General features: G+C 38.4%; 1 long non-coding RNA gene across 1 annotated transcript; it reads right to left on the bottom strand.

The window, feature by feature from the left end:
• Positions 1–15,437: 15,437 nt before the first annotated feature.
• On the bottom strand, positions 15,438–17,399 carry LOC118406133. The gene is made up of 3 exons (XR_004829986.1): positions 17,361–17,399; positions 16,428–16,528; positions 15,438–16,046 (listed from the first exon to the last, which is right to left on the bottom strand). It is a non-coding gene; the product is annotated as an uncharacterized LOC118406133 (long non-coding RNA).
• Between the last annotated feature and the right edge of the window lie 861 nt (positions 17,400–18,260).

Below are 18,260 nucleotides of genomic sequence, written 5' to 3'. Positions count from 1 at the left end.
AAAAGATACCAAGATGTTTCGTTGAATTAATTTCCAACAAATTGTTCCTGTCCGTATCAATTATGTGGTTCTTATAGAGGTGAAACTCCTTGAGCTATGATTAATTGGTTCTTTTAATGTTTCGCTGTATCTTTTTAGGTTGGCTTGTACTTGACCATTTTTGCGCTACCAAAAGCTTGGTGAATACTAGTATGTGGTAACGTTACCAAATGTATTTCAAGTGAGTCTTAGAAAATCTGTAACGTTAACGTTAGGTTTCTGTAGGTGGAAAACTTCTAAAAATTGTTTTGCCATCGTGGAAAGACTGGCTAAGCGGCCACCTGTTAGAGCGTGCCGCACGTGGGCATAATGAAATGGTGATGATTTTCCCGCCAAAAATGTGGCCTAAACACTTAGGCTTGCGCAAAGCTTCAATGCGGGTAATACAGTGTAATTGGCGGTTCCGGCTGACCATCACAATCAATAGATCAACCAATGGTACGATGGCAATCATCGGTTGAGCCAATGAGAGAGCGGCTGCAGGCTAATTTGCATTTTGATACTTGCATTTTGCATTTCCATGTTTTGACATGGGATCAGTCTGTATAGCAATTTCCCTTGCTACAACCTTGGTATTTTCGTATTTCGAACTTATTTCTTAGTATAAAGATATGAAAAACTTGAGATATGTTGTATTAAGGATAAATATATGCAAAGAAAAATGTAGAATGAGCTTAAATGTGACTGAATTTTTTTGGCTATTCCAAAATAGATGATAGAATATCCCAAATATTCCATCAATTAAGTCTGTGGTCATCTTTGGTTGTTTTACTGTGTTTCTTGTTCTTTTCCAATGGGTCTGTCTTTCTTCTGAACTATGCACATCAGTGTAGGTTTTCCTGGTTAGCTTTGCTAGAAGGTTATGTGTGGGTATGTGTTTCAATAATGTGTAAATATAGGCCTGGATTGATTGTACTGATATTTGGTATGTATTGATGAGACCTTGAAATGATTATTTCACTTTGTATCCCCATCATCATCAGCCAATAACAGTACATAATTTCGTTCAGATGAAGTCAGGATATTGTAAAAATTATCAAAAAGTGATAATAAACATTCCAACAAGAGTTTATGAGTCTGTATATTCAACAGATCTTGTTAATGTTTATCATCATGACTGATTGGTCCAGGATGATATCTAAAATGTCTTTTATGATACTTACACAAGCCATGTACTAATAGTAACCTCTTTACTCCAGGCAAACTTTTCTTACTACATTAGGTTCATTCCCAATGCATTGTACAAACATCACAGGATACGCTGCACAGGATACAGCTGGATAAAAGGTGAGATTATAATTTTTTTATTGTTTGTATTCTATATTTTGCACCCTGTAATACCGATTGTTGTCAGACAAGTGTCCAGTGAACATCTATGTCTCAAATAGCAATCAAAATGGTTTGGCTCTGAGTTTCAGAAAACGTAATCTATAACTAACCCAAACACCCCCAAACGTTTCATTTGTATAAGTCAGGAATTTGCTGAGTGATGATGACTCCTGCCCATATAATGAAGTAAGGAAAAAGTTATTGACCATATGTAACAACAGAACAACATTACCTAAAACAAGTAGAGAAATATTCAATGTACTTCTATCATGTCCTGACTCCATAGCTGTCCACCTACGCCTATATATATAATTATACATAATGCTATGCAAAAGAGATGTAGTGTTCTAACAATGTGAAATACACTATGCCGCCACATTTTCTGTTATGTTAGATTAGTATTATTGTTGTATACTGTTGTAGATAGTTTGTAGTTGTTAATAATACATGTTACTTGCAATACATTGTACCAGTTGCAATCGTTGTGCAATAAACTTGACTTGACTTGTCCAAATATGACCCAGATTCAGACCTGGTGAGTCTTGAATGGAGGGATGAAAAGTTTCCTCTGTACATAAGAAACATGTTTGAAATAGAACCTCCTTGACTACAGCTATAGTCATCTGCATTGTTTAAGTCTATGACGCTTCAAATTTTAATAAGTGTTTTATCCAGAGTTATATACAATGTTTATTAGGACTTGTTTGGGGTGTGTGTGTGTGGCGCAACGGCTAGAGCGCTAGCATCAGAATTAGTAGGTCCGGAGTTCGATACTCGCCGTGCCACTGCCACCATGACGGTGGAGTGACATCCACCGAGCCTCACGGCTAATCTGTCTAAAGGTGCAAAAAAACACCTACGGATTTGGTGCTGCCAGTGTGTCAACATCTGCACACTTGCCATTAAGACCCATGTTTTTTTTAAATTATTTTTTTATTGATAGCAACTTGTAAGTCTTCTTTGCATCATAACAACCATACAGTTACTTGTGTCCTGAGGGTCATCCAGCCATGCAGGTGTTCCTGTCCTGATGAGATGAGACTTGTGATGACAGAGGCACCAGGTGATTGATACAGGAGTATCAGGCTTAAGGTGAGAAAAACTTGAATTCTGCATTTTATCCACCAGTTCTCCTTCTATTTGACACCAATGTCTAACATGTGTTGTCTGTATAGTTAAGGTATATTCTGCTGCTGACTGCTGCAGTAGTGAGGACTCCTGTCTGAACCTGACAAGACTGGATTGGACCAGATCAGACCAGGTGATTTGAAGAATCAAGAGGAATATCAGGTGAGAATTATTGAATTCTGCATTTACCTGCCAATTACTTGGAGTTATCTGAGACAAGTGAGTAACTTGTTATGTCTGTATAGTTAGGTGTCTGCTGACTGCTGCAGTAGTGAGGACTCCTGTCTGAACCTGACAAGACTGGACTGGACCAGACCAAACCAGACCAGACCATACCAAAGAAGTCACCCAAGAGGAATATCAGGTGATAAAATATGTGAGTGCATTTTAGCTATCATTTACTGTTTAATTTGAGAAAAATCTTAGTAACCGGTTAAATGTTTGCACAATAGTTTGGTAGCTTCTGACTGATGCAGAAGTGAGGACACTCAATGAAACAAAGTAACTCACAACCATTGAAAAACACAACTATTAGAGTGCTTTAACTGTTGATATCATTGAGAATGAATGACTCCTTGGTACCCACTGTGCACTGGTCAAGAAGATCAGGAAAGTAATACTTTTTCATATTCAAGTGTTAAACATCTTTACCTGGACACGTGTTGTCTTATTGTCTAATTCAGTAATAAATTATTGTCCTTTGAATACTAGGTGTTTCTGAGTGTCAGCAGTGCAGACATTCCGGTCCTGACATTCCGGTCCTAACATTCCGGTCCTGACTGGGACAAACCTGAGTGTGATGACTGTCAAACTTCTGTCCATTGAACCAGACCAGATGAGGGCTCAGCAGATTTGTCGACTTGACAACACAGTGAAGAGTTGCACAGGTGAGGCAATGGTTCACAATATTGAAATTCTTCTTTAAATTTATAGAACATGTGAAAAACATTACCTGTGTGACACTTTTGTAAATGCACTTAAGTTCGTGGTAGCGGGAAAAAGGACTTTTCCCGGTGGTTTTAGTTTTGCGGTAGCACCATGCACCGTAGTCTCTTACTGCCATGGAAAATGTTTGTGGTGAAGCAGCCACTGCGAAAACCACAAACATTAACCACTGCAAAAGTTTCTGCATATACAGTACCCTAAAGTTTCTTGAATCATAAAATCTAGGTAAGAAAAGGGACTGCTTCATTGTGCAATTTTATTATCTTTATTGTCATTCATTGTTGCTTAGAGGTGTTAACTGCATGATGTTCTTTTTATATTGTTAGGCGGGTCCTGATGGTGTCCTGAAGCCCACACCAGGGCTTAGCTAGTCAGCTGACGAAGAGTGAAGTGAGGACTTGTACAGGTGAGGCAGTAGTGTCTTAAAGTTTACAACTTACATGTTATCTGTAAATAGTTTCATCAGGTTGGTACTTAAGTCACTGAAGAAAGACGCTCTTTCTACTAATACCCTTTGTTTTATTTCCTTTCACTTTTCCGTGACGCATGTCCACCTAGTAGCCAATTTGTGTATGAAAGAATCTCTTTATTCAGCACCCTACCATTAGCATGTTAAAAAATGTTCAGCCATTCAGTGTAACATGCCCGGTATTGATGAAATAGGCGCTTCAAAAGAAAATGAAATTTCAGTTCCAGCTTTCTTTGATTTTGTTGTGGCCTAGGGAAATTTCAAGCTATGCACATTTTTTCAGATAAAGGAACTCATTATATAATTGCTGCTGTTGTGTCATTTAGTTCTTTTTACATACAACATGAATGATTTGTCCAAATATACTGACTTGTGTTTTTCTCTCTCCATACATGTATGTCTCATGGAGGATTCTGTGCTGAACGATGAGACCAGACATTTACCAGCAACACAGCCAGAGAAGAAGGGAAGTTGTGAGTATAGTTTGTTTAGCAACACAAACACTTTCAAATACACACACACACACACACACACACACACACACACACACACACACACACGCCTACACTGCAAACACAGCACATGATACCCAACATCTCTTTTCAATTAAATTTTTACACAGAAGACTACACTTAATCTTTTACAGTTTTAGCAGCACATCACACTTAGATTTTCTCAGCCATTTAAAGGGGCCCAGAGCAATTTTAGAGGAATAAAATTGGAAATATTATAGATGAGACAATCGGTATGATATTGAAACTTACCTCACCATACTAGCACATTATCATTATTTCGTACTTTCAGCGTTCAAAGGACGCACAAACATGCCGTAAACGGAGTCCCCTTTGATTAGGATCGAGGTTAGTGGTTTCCCGTCAATAACTTTCTGTGATTTTTAAACGCGTGAGGGCACCAAGCAAATTGAATCTGATTCACCCATTTGCAAATCGAAACCTGATTCCATCATTAGAAGTGACATCTTCAGAAGCGTAATCTGAAAATTTGAAATAATGGCTGTGACGTGCAGCGCTCAAATTTTAAAAGTTGTCACCACTCAACGACATCTTATCTATGCTCAATGAACGTCGATATGCAATGAGATAGTGTTATTTAATATAACTGTATGTAAAAATGACTTGAAAATGGAATTGGAAAATCGCTCTGGGCTGAGCTTTAAACACTCTTCCAAACAATTAGATCACGTCACAGCCATTGAAACATTTCGCTTGCATTTACAAACTTGGTAAACACTTAATTTTCACACTTAGCCAGACACATTTTTTAAAGTAGATCACTCTACACAACACCTTTTCACTTGATTCCCTACATCGGAACCACTTCTCCAAACACTTGGAATAATTTTGACACAGATTGAAGACTCCATTCAGTCAGCAACACAACGTTTTCCAACAGAACATCACACTTAGGTTTTCACAGCCCTTTAACTCAAACACTTTAAACTTAACTTTTAGTATTGATCAAAACACTTAGAATAATTTTTGACTCCTGTCAGCAATGCATACAGTGTGCTCCCCAGGGGAGGTCTTTGCTATTAGCTGAAGACCCGGTGCTTCGAAACACCAGCATACCTTGGCAATGACTGATCAGGTAAATAACTTAGAATTAAAATAAACAATTAACTTAACTTATATATATAGATAGAAAAAAAAACAATATATAAATATACACACACAAATCAACCACCTCCTTACTATTTTGAGAACGTGACTGTATATTATGCGCACTATCTCCCAGGAATATTGACAACAAGCAACCAAACCTAGCGTCGAAGCCTGGAGAAGAAAACCTCTGGGCCAAGGTAAAAAAATCCACATAGCCCCTCTCCTTTAGCGTAGTAGGCCTGATGACGGACAGAGCTGTTCGTCAACAGGTCTACTACGCAGAGTCGAGGCATGTGTAAGTTAGAACCCTGGGACAGACGTTCCTCCTCCAGGCTAAGCCCAGGAAGAAGTAGAAATGAGCATACAGAAAGAATTGTGTTTGTCAAACTCTTGTCAAACTTTGTTATCACTGTTTAAAGTACTTGCAACAATTCAAACCTCCTGCTCCAAAATCCAGGCCTAGTCTCAAGCTCATCAAATAAAGTCTGTCAGTGTAATAATCACTGTCAAACTCTACTAGATCAACATGAGACAAGCCCTAAACTTTACAACAGGAGGTTGGTATTGTCACATCTACATAAAACACCGATAACAAAGTCTGATATGAACATGACTGGAAAGAAATCGGCCAAACAAAACTAAAACCATTATTTCCTTAGACATTATTCACTCAGAAGTTCTTTCCCTCAGATTTACATTTAATTTGTTATTCTCTTTTACAACTGCCTTTGGTCACGCTGCGATGGTCTCTGACTCTAACCTTTTTATATAATCTATCTACTAGTAACTTGCCTTGAAAATCAACTCTGTAAAACAACTGTCAACCTTAAACTGTTAAAGTAACTGTTAAACTATTTGTTACAATTGTTTTCACAACTGTCTAAAGTAACCTTTTAATTCTACTGCTTGCTACCTAATGTTACATTTATAACCTACTACCTAATCTATCTGAGACTTGGCTACATTTCAAGCAGAAAGAAACTTCTGAGTAATATATAATCATTGTTTGTAAGAATATTATAGTCTTGTTTGGCCAATTTCTTTAACACAATTCCTCTCTTTTCAACATCACACACAGCTTACCTGTAGTACATTCACTCTACAGAAAGAAAGCACAACATTGTCTTTTCCATTTTCAGTAAAGCAATGGGACATATTTCCTACAATCATTACATGACCAAAGTAATTTTCCCCTGAAATCCACTTCATCACTGAAATAATTGTAGACAGAAATAGTGTGTGCCTCACTCATATGTTCCTCGACAAAAAAAACCCAACTTGATTTCCATTTTGTTTGAATAATCTTGATTGTGTTTCAGGTACCATCTAGGCATTTTCGACTTCCAGTCACGAAGATGAGACAAAATAGACTTTGTTTAATTGTTAGCTACTTAATTTATCATGTCGATAATAAATCAGTCAATGAAATTGATCAAACCATTCAAACAAGGTTTGCACTGTCTTGAATTTCTTTTAATCATTACATGTTGATAGAAAAACATGTTGATGGAAAAACATTATTACAACAATTGAAAGTAGATTGTATTTAGTACTGAAGAAACATTTGTCATTATTCAGTTTCCAGTTAATCAATATCATGTAGTATCAACTTTAATATGTTCTTTTGACACTAAATAAAATGTTGGTTGGAAAATTTTGTGTCTGTTGTTACTGAGTCACTTCAAATATGTTCTGAAATTTTATAGAACTATCTCAGTTCATTGTAAGTTTGTGGCTTTCTAATGCTATGTATCACATTAGTCCTGTTATCATTTGTTAAAAACAAATAAATGCCAGTTACTGTAATTGTTTGAAGAAAGTAAATTTCCGTGCATCTATCCACGTGCATACTACAGCTTAATTCATGATCTGATGGTTGACTTTTATTGTTCCTTTTTGGCTTCAAAAATACAATTGCCTTGTTTGTCTCCAAACATTTTGTTGCTTTAATGACAGGTCTGCCTATCAAGTGAACACCTCAAACAACTCTAATATGCAGTGACATGGGGCAACGACCTTGTGTTGTGCTCTAGACACATTGTTTATGCATTTATAATTAAAAAAACCCACAGCAAGTCCTAAGTATTTACTACCAGTTATTTAGAGTTAGTCAGCTGGTTTCAAGATCAAAGCAATTTGAGGCTGAAAAATACTTAGTGTACAAGTATCATAAGTTGACGCTGGTAGAATTATGCCACAGTTTTATCTTACTGTTGTCTGTGGCCTGAAGAGGGTATTGAAAACTTCTCCATGCAGACTCCTGACACAGACGATCCAATATGGCGACCAGAAATGGCTTTGATCTTTAAACCGGTGGATTACCTCAAAATAAGTGGTAAATAGTTTGGACTTGCTGCACTTTTTATTCATACCTGCATAAACAATGTATCCAGAGCACCAAACAAAGTTGTTGTCCCATGTACACTACATATTAAGAGTTGTTTGAGGTCATTTGAGGTGTTTAGGGAGACCGTTTAATGACTGCTAATCCCCATGTACATTTCTTTCTGTCACATTTTTATGTTCGAAACAGTTTCAAAAAGGGTAAATGTTAAAGATAATGAAGAGTATATCAGGAAAATTACAGTTTGATTGCAAAATGAGTTTGAAACTATGCCCCATTGCCATATACAGAATGAAACAACAGACAATATCACATTGAGTGCTCTCTTCAATAGGAAAATGTACTGTGTTCTCCACCATATCTGCAATAAAATATTAGTCACAACCTTAAACTAGATGTTTATAAAGAAATGTGAACTCTTCCAGAAATGACAACAAATAGCTGCGGGGTGGCTGAAGTTTTAGCAATGGAAATGATCGCATACATGCCCTATCCAAGTACTTTCATTGTCATTTCTAAGGGTCTGCATGGGAGGTCCCGATCACGCTTTGCGCTAAGTTCCAGAGAAGGCGGCCATGTATTACGGTTAATTTGTGCAGGCTAGATACTTCACGTTTCACGTTAAATCAGAGCATTGTCAACTTCGAATTTCATGAACTTAAAATCTAAAAGGCGAGGCACAGAAACCAATGGCCAGATATTATTACGCTTTCATGCTGGCTAAATGTTTCCGTGCATAATGCACAGATTGCATTTAATATTAATTTGAACTGTGAAAATTCAACAGCAGATTACGCCTTGCGGCATGCAGACCCCAATTTTTGAAAGAGTTCTAAAAGTAAAAGCCAACTCACAGTCAAGTCCGATGTACTCTTGAGATAGCTTCACAGGAACACAGACAGGTCCTCCTGGAATATGGACAGGCACACAGGAGAGCTGACAGGTCCCACAGGAACACAGACAGGTCCTCCTGGAATATGGACAGGCACACAGGATAGCTGACAGGTCCCACAGGAACACAGACAGGTCCTCCTGGAATATGGACAGGCACACAGGATAGCTGACAGGTCCCACAGGAACACAGACAGGTCCTCCTGGAATATGGACAGGCACACAGGAGAGCTGACAGGTCCCACAGGAACACAGACAGGTCCTCCTGGAATATGGACAGGCACACAGGATAGCTGACAGGTCCCACAGGAACACAGACAGGTCCTCCTGGAATATGGACAGGCACACAGGAGAGCTGACAGGTCCCACAGGAACACAGACAGGTCCTCCTGGAATATGGACAGGCACACAGGATAGCTGACAGGTCCCACAGGAATATGGACAGGCACACAGGAGAGCTGACAGGTCCCACAGCACACAGGAACATGGTCAGGTATACATGTATCAGCTTCCCATGTCCTATGGTGTAAAGGAAAAACTCTTTCAGAAAAATCAGATGCCAAACTTACATACTATATAGTACACCCGGTCCGACAATATTCACAAAACGTGTATGCCATTAGACAAGATACATTGAATATACATAACATTTAAGTTGTAAAACCTGCTTTGAATGGGGGAAAGACAAATAAGAACATGAGCAACTTTAAGTAAGGCAAAAAAGTTGCAGCACAGCAGTAATGCATTCTTAATATTCAGTCAAGAGTGAACATGCAAATTAACAATGTAGAATATCATGACAAACAAACAATCACATCTAAAAATACATCTTACATATAATCAAGATATTGCATACGAATGATCCATATCAAAAGTTAACACACATCTCACATCAATAGAACATTCTGTTATTGGAAATTTTCTACATTTCTGAAACATTCTATGAACAAACTAATGCCAAATGTCTGTGGCAGTGTGAAAATTAATATACTTTTATTAAGTTCTGAAAAGTTACCAAAGAAACATAGAAATGCATTCTAAACATCAAACAGACTCAAGCAGTAGTTGATGCACAATCATTAAGGCTTATTCTTCAATAAAACAGTTTCACAGTAAAAGAAAATTCAAGATTCTGTCAAACAGCAGTTAAAAAATAAAGGCATGGATACAATGGGTTAACTTTGTGTCACATTAATTGTCAGATAATATAAATATGTAGTCAAACACTTCACTATTCCGGGATTGAATAAAAGTGGTTAAGACCATATTCAACATAAAAATTAAAATCGTGATACCTTAAAGGACAGCATCAGAAAATTTTCAATTCATTATTTTCCAGTAGTTTACTCATTAAAAAGTTGATGTACGTCAATTTTTACATTGATCCGCCTAATATGACCCTGTAGACACGTTTGAACTTCGCGCTCTCCTCCTTTCCCCGCCGCGCTGGCCGATGACGTAATGGCCGCGTTCTGAGAGTCTGACGTCACAGATCCAAAACTTCTAGCCAGCCATTTTGCTCCGTGAACCTCGGTCCTCTCAGCGGTAAATAATCACTCCGCCATTCTGGAGTTCAGTCCGTAGTTGTTGACAATTACTTTCGTGGACCTGTAAGTCGCATTGTGACCTGTCTACGAAGCCATAGTCCCCGGGAGACTAAACATGAATGAGCTTGCCTGCGAGTAAACCGCGCGGCGACGGGACGAAATCAAAACAATGGCGGTGGGGAAGGTTCACGCACCGTGCCATTCTGGACTGTTACAAGAGCGAGTTTGGGTCAATCCTTACCTTCTCCTTTCCAGACAGCACAGCGATAATTACACGTAAGCTTCCACGAATTTTGGTTGAATTCACAGTTGTCCAACTGGCAGTGACATTAAAAAAAAAAAAGAAACATTTTCCTCTGACAACATCGGACGATCCCCTTTTCGCGCCGAAACATACATACAAAACAGGCCGGCATTGTGAATGGCGCGAAATGTCGGCTTCGTTTCAGAGTCCGTCTTTTATTTTGATGGAACACCCAACAATCTCCGCCAAAGCTACATGATTGAAAAACCGGACAGTGCAGATAATTTACCTGAGAAACAGAAAATAAAGTGAGAGGCGAGGCGTAACTCGCTCGAATCTGTACAAGTTGCAGTGCTATCTGTTTCGGCACGATAAGGGGATCGTTCGATATGTAGTGATCAAGGGTATGTTGTCAGAGAAAAATGTTTCTTTTTTTTTAATGTCACTGCCAGTTGGACAACTGTGAGTTCAACCAAAATTCGTGGAAGCTTACGTGTAATTATCGCTGTGCTGTCTGGAAAGGAGAAGGTAAGGATTGACCCAAACTCGCTCTTGTAACAGTCCAGAATGGCACGGTGCGTGAACCTTCCCCACCGCCATTGTTCTGATTTCGTCCCGTCGCCGCGCGGTTTACTCGCAGGCAAGCTCATTCATGTTTAGTCTCCCGGGGACTATAGCTTCGTAGACAGGTCACAATGCGACTTACAGGTCCACGAAAGTAATTGTCAACAACTACGGACTGAACTCCAGAATGGCGGAGTGATTATTTACCGCTGAGAGGACCGAGGTTCACGGAGCAAAATGGCTGGCTAGAAGTTTTGGATCTGTGACGTCAGACTCTCAGAACGCGGCCATTACGTCATCGGCCAGCGCGGCGGGGAAAGGAGGAGAGCGCGAAGTTCAAACGTGTCTACAGGGTCATATTAGGCGGATCAATGTAAAAATTGACGTACATCAACTTTTTAATGAGTAAACTACTGGAAAATAATGAATTGAAAATTTTCTGATGCTGTCCTTTAAATACACAATGAAACCAGTGCAGTAATTTTGAAAGCCGTTAAAGAAACACACAGTATATGATGGTTAGAACAGTCAACAAATTTAAATTACTTATTATATAATAATAAATACTATTTCTGAAGTACTGAAACCCATTTACTGTCTAAATGGAAATTACATTTTCAATTTTACTGCAAAAAAAGTATTTCATCAAAGATATTCATATACACACATTTAAAATAGACATACTTGTAAATGCAATTATCATCATGATGATTCTGAATACTAATAAATATTAGGTCCTTTCATCAACAATCCAATATAAAATTCTATACTGTAAAACATTAATGCAGAAATGAAATTAAATCCCAGAGAACTTATTGCCTTAACAACTTGAATAATCTTCTTTTTAAGTGGGTCTCATAAGCTTACCTCTAAGAAATTCAGAACCAATGTCAACAGATCGTGAATGTAAACATGCTGACATTGGGACCTTGCAAGACCAGAGCAAGACTTTCAGCAACAAACACCATCAGATCTGGAATAATTTAATACACTACATACAGTCGTTTCTCTCTGTGTGACATTATACCCTATATATAGTCGCTTCCATCTTGGAACCTTGACCACACTAACGTCTGGAATCATGCAAATTTTGGACGCAGGCACTGATTGGTCCCTACATGAGCGAAGTAAGAAATGGGATCAAGCGATTGTTCAAACAGGCGTTCCAACACCCAAAACGCCCTACGTCCGCTTGCGGGAGGGCCTGTTGTCATGGAGTAAGCCCACTAGAACCCATTCCTTAATTCGCTATTTAACTGACATCACCACCAAAAGGTCTGAATGTACAGTTCCCCAGATGGGTAGCAGAAGCGAACATAGGAGCGAACTACTACCTGGATGGTACCCATGCTATAACTGCTCTACAATACCTGTAATTTTGCTGTATTTCCCAGGACCTCTTCAAGATCATGCACAGAAATACAGGGGTGAATATTGCTGCATCAATTTCCAGTATTATTCATGAAATCCTGTGAAAAAATGAAAGAAAAAGATCAAGTGACATTATCTGACAGGAATCAGACCATATGAAGATGCATGACAACTGATGAACTGTCCATCAAACACATTTCCGAGCAATTCTACATGGATACTCTGCAAATAACAAGTTAACAACCCCTCCGAACCAGAGCAATACAACATTATTTGGCCTTCAAACGTTCATAAAAGTACTAAACTAGTATCTAGTTTTGGGGCAGAATCTGCACACAGTCGTAAGTGTTCTGCTACTTTATGGGATCCAGAAATAGGGATAGCCAAACCTATAACAGCCCAGCTTTTTCCATAAACCCCTTTTGCTACTTTAACGTTTATCAAATTAACCACGTGAACAGGGTGTCCAACGTAGTAACAAATGTAGGGGAACCATCCTTGGTTTAATTTACCAAGCATAGAGTCCAGTTTAACGTAAACCCGGTTTGTTTCGTGGTGGTAAGCTTAAAAAGAAGTCGCACCGCTATAAGATTGAGCGCTCCCCTCCCATTTTTAGTTACCAACTTACCATCATCTCAAAACGTTTCTTTTCAGTTCGTCCAACATCTCCAAAGAGTTCTCTCACTCGTTGACACCATTTTCGACAAAGCTTAATGCTCTTCTGTCCCTATAGCCAGCTACCGGCACCGGAAGACCCAATTTTACATCAAAATACCAAGAATTTCAATGAAGAAACAGAGACGAAATGCTGTTGTTGAGATCAACACGACAACGCATGTCAATAGATAAACTGTTAGGGACATCTAGCGGCGTATATACAAACTACAGTTACAACATGCACATGCACGGTCTCACAGCGCCCCATAGCGACTGATTTCCAAATCACACCACGAAAATATGTGTTGCACCTGAACGACTCTTTCGTTGGTCAGCGGCACATGTGCACATAGAATGACAGTGATAGATAGACGATAATCCTCCTTATCATTCTTAAAACATCCTTTTAAAGAAAAAAAAAGCAACAAAAACATGAGGCGTGATAAATATTGTTCAAAATAGACCGAAATGTCTGCATTTAAACGTTTGTTTTTTTGCAATCCCCATCCAAGCATCCAAAGAGGAACGCATCCAAAGAGGACAGCATACGAGCGCCCTCCAGTGACTGTTTTACTAAGTGCATGTTTGAAGAAAGAATACCCTACAAATATTTTACCCCATACTGTGTTTTTTGCTTCATTCCATTGCAATACTTTCGGTCCAAATAGGCACAAGAATATAGTGAACAATATTAGGCACTACTCACCACCCCAAAACGGACCTATCGAGACTTCCAAGGGCAGTTTTAACCGCTGTGTTCTGTCCCTTCCAGACATACTAGTACTCGCCATCTTGAAACGTCGTGGTCTTACCACCTGTTCATAAACATCAGAATTTGCATATTGTTTTTAATTAAGCCATAATTAGATTAGCACAACACAGGATAACACAAAAATTAGATAGACAAGCACAACATAAGCAAAGTTGAAATGAGTTCAATGGGATTTGTATTTACAAATGCTGTGTTTTAACCTGTGGTTGAATGGTAATTCCTTTATCTTTCATTGTTTCAATAAATGAACATTACAGAGAAGTACATGAAACAGCCTGCCCGATTGATGAACATTTTAAATTGATTAGCTGCAAAATTGTTTACTTACATTGCTACAGTGCCCTAATTATCGACATAGGCGCCAGTCACTGTAATACACCAACCAAACACGCTGTATCAACTTAAGTTAACAATAACAATAACAACAACAACAATAACAAAAAAACGACAACAGGGTATTCTCGGTAACTGGAAATTTAGTGCGGGTTAGATCAATAATCGGTTATACTGTTCTATTGGATAATCAGGTAAATGAATTACATTTATGACCTATGACCTTCACCCACAGTGACCCTGACAGTGCACATGCCTTGTAGAGGTCAAATCTCTATTCTATACCCTGATTAATCACATAGAGATAATTCAATACAGTTACCGCTTGTCGATCAAAACTTAAACATATCTTTCCCGGGTATCGAAAATGCTGTTCTTTTGCGTTCGAAGTTTTGACAAGTACCAGCATAACAGTCTAAGAATGTGTGTCTGTCGTCTATGTAGTTGTAAACGTCTGGAAGTCAGAGGACTCCGGGTGGATCAATTCAGTTCACTCGGGCACAAAGCTCTTTGGTCCCGTTAACAACTCTGAGCCACCGGGTAGGGGAATAGCTCGACTGTAATTCTTAGCATTGTTGTAATAGTTTTATGTTCATGGTTTTCGTGATGACACCATAGTAACCAGGTGGTAAATCAAATAAATATAGTTTCGTAGGTACCTAACCTTATTTTCCTCTCTACAAACGTTTCGACATCTATCTGCTGTTTGAAACAGTTAAAATCTAAGAACAGTTTACTTGACATAAATGAAGACAGTAGTAGAAATACCAGTAGAGAACAAATATAAGATTGCCTACGTAATAATGGTATGTTGAATAAGCTATAATGAATTAGCTACCGGGACGGGAGTACTGTACTGTTGTTTGTCTTTACTAAGTGTTAATTGTTGGGAATGGGCGCATGTATTTTTGTTCAGGGGTTGCGGTCGGTCAATAAATAAATAGTCAGTCATAAAATTAAGACTAACGCTACACGGCCTCAGGCATTAGTGGTTTGTCCCTAGCCATACAACTGTGTTCTGTTCTGTCATGTTGTACATTATGATTCTGCTATCTCTTGCCTTTGTGATTTTTGTGTTGATTTTGTTTTGTTTTGATTCGCTCAACAAGCTGTGGGAAAATAGCACTCAAATTACTCATGAAACAAGACATATGTCGGAAAAACACACAAGCACAATCATAGTTTGGAACACAATGCTGAAGAGATTTTATTGCAGCACAAAATGGTACACATTTACATACCGTTATTCGTACCATTTTTAAATGCTAAACTACGGTGACATTTGCCGCTCCAGAACACGCAGTCTTCACATGTTAATGTCGCTGTTTTGTTTCAATTACTGTTTGCTGAGTCGTTTTTGCCCTCTCTGTCTGATGTTTAGAATACAGTTGTGAGTCAGAAATCTGGTATTGTACCTGTATCAAGAAACTTAAAAGGGTTTATGTATGGCAATATTGCAAACAAATTGGAATAATGATTTTCGAAACTGTCGACCTCAAATTCTTGTCAAACTGCAATTAGATTTGTATCGATATATAAGTGCATTACAGAGATGTTGTTACTACGTAGCAATGGTACATAGTGTATAAACTGTTCAATTGTGCAAGAACAAGTTTCAGAGTTGTAGACGGGAGTTGTAAATGATAATCTATTAACGACATGTCACATTCTCTAAACTACGTGTAGTGACGTCACTTCCTGTTGTTAGATGACGTCACTTCCTGCTAATTCCCGCCTCCATCGTGACAAGCCGCACAGTTTCCCAGGTACACTTTGTAGCCTTTGTCGATGCTGCAAAGGGTGGCATGGAAATCGTAGCAATGCTTTAGCTTAACTGCAATGACAGTTTATAAGATCAATAATGAATAATAATAATGATAATGAGGTCTTTACATATATGAAGAGTGAACGCTGGTCACATCAAAGAATTGTGTACATATACAATGTCAGAAAATGTAAGATTTTTTGCAGTTAAAGTTTAGCGTTTGTCTAAACGTATTTTAAATATGGCACAATTACTGGCAGAATATTCTTTAGACACAGAGCTGTAGCAATTTTAGAAAATCTGAAATCTATGCATCTTATTGTACAAACAAAGCCGTGAAAGAGAAAAGAACATTAAGAACAGTTTGTTTTTGAAGATTATGAATAGATAGAAGACATAAAACATACCTGGCCTCATCAGGTGAAGAAAAGGCGCAGATCTCGGCTCCCTTGGGGGCAGCTTTCACGGTCACCTTGCCCACAGCTGCGGCAGCTGCTGTACTGAACAGCTGTAACACATGTACAAACCGAATCAGGTGCATGAAAAATATGGGTGACATCCACGGAGCACATTGACATTCTTCCGTTGCCAAAGTTAGTGACCATACGGTAAATCATACAGTGAAGCCCCAAATTCAGCCATAAATATAAAGAAAAAAAGATTGGAAAATGAAAAATAATGAGCGAAACGATTTTTAGTCCAGGAAGAAGATGTGAAAGGGAAAAATGAAGAAATCATCTTTTGGTATACAGTTAATGCATGTTCTGAGTGGTCATCTCTTCAACTTTCGTAACTACCTAGAGTTCACGCTCACATGAGTTTTGGGGTACCCAGAGGATGCCATTCAAATAAACAAATCAGTATTTCCTAACACAGTACAAAGCAAATCAGATACATAAAACAACTAACACGATTTACTCAATCTTCAAACAACCCTAGAAGAAGTTCTCTACACAAACGTTTCTTTTTATTACTACAGAAGTTTTTGCTGCACCATACTCCTTGTAGTGTTGTAAAATCACTCTACATTCATCTGATCTCTGTAGCATTTGCATGCGGTCCATTCGATATTCCAACACACACCGACAAGAGGGTAACTATAGACATTTCTAGATCTACTGTTCACTATTCCTACAATTTGTCTGAGAGTAGTTTCATTAGGACGGTAAAGGTATATCATATGTTAGCTATTGCTGAATGCTAGAGCAACAAGTTGGGACCATGTGGTACTAGAAATGGGAAATAGGATGGTAAAGTTAGATTATGATAGCGATTGTTGGATGCTAGAGCATCAAGTTGAGACGAGATGGTACTAAAATAGGACACAGTGCAGTACTTACCCCCTTCTTGGTAGGCATGTCCTGTGCGTTGAGCAAGTGAAATGAAAAAAATACAAAGTTACTTATAAGTGTCCTTTACGAAAACGTAAATTTACTTATCCTAGGCTTATAATAGCAAATAGATATATGTACAAGTAAAATAAATCTAACTACGCAAAATTTAATACTGAGTACACTGGATTGATTAATTGCCATCTATATTTTCTTTTACTTATATGCAGAACAAATTATTTTGAGTTTAAGCTATGTTTATGTATGAGCAATAAAAGCGCAAATCTAGCGCAACGTCCTATCGCACTTTAGAGCAGTACATTGAGATCATCTCAGTGGCTCCAGAATGTTCTGCACTCACACCCACACGTCGGTAAACCATTGTTCTGACGTAACCGTCTTTTTTCTAGGGCCCTGGAGAAGATGATGTTTAGAGAAAGACTGAGAAGATTGTACCGATATAGTTAAAAGTTGTAATAGTCAGTGGCACTAGCATCCGCTGTTATCACAGAGATAATAAGTAGGGATTACCCTAATTTGCCTTACATAACGTTTTATGGGGGGGGGGTGCAAGGGACTGGGTTGAGGAGGGGGCAAGGGACTCAGAGAGGAAGGGAGAGAATAATTTGACAGAGACGAGTGTAATATCAAATTCTAAAGTTGTTCTGTTCATTCAGTGGCTCTAGCATCAGCAATTCTCACACAAATAAGTTGGAATTACAACAATTTGTTCTTATATAACCGTTTTTTTTTGGGGGGGGGATCAAGGGACTGGATTAAGGGGGCTATAGGGAGTGAAAGAAATTTTGACAGAGAATATTGTGAAATCTTACTTCAAAGTGTCCTATTAGTGGCACAAGCATACAGCGTTCTCAAACGCATAAGTTGAGATAACACCATTTTTATATA

The sequence above is a fragment of the Branchiostoma floridae genome, chromosome 18 (genome assembly GCF_000003815.2).
Source record: "Branchiostoma floridae strain S238N-H82 chromosome 18, Bfl_VNyyK, whole genome shotgun sequence".
NCBI classification, from domain to species: Eukaryota; Metazoa; Chordata; class Leptocardii; order Amphioxiformes; family Branchiostomatidae; genus Branchiostoma; species Branchiostoma floridae.
Note: the sequence above shows the minus strand (reverse complement) of the source record. Positions and strands in the feature narration are given on the sequence as shown.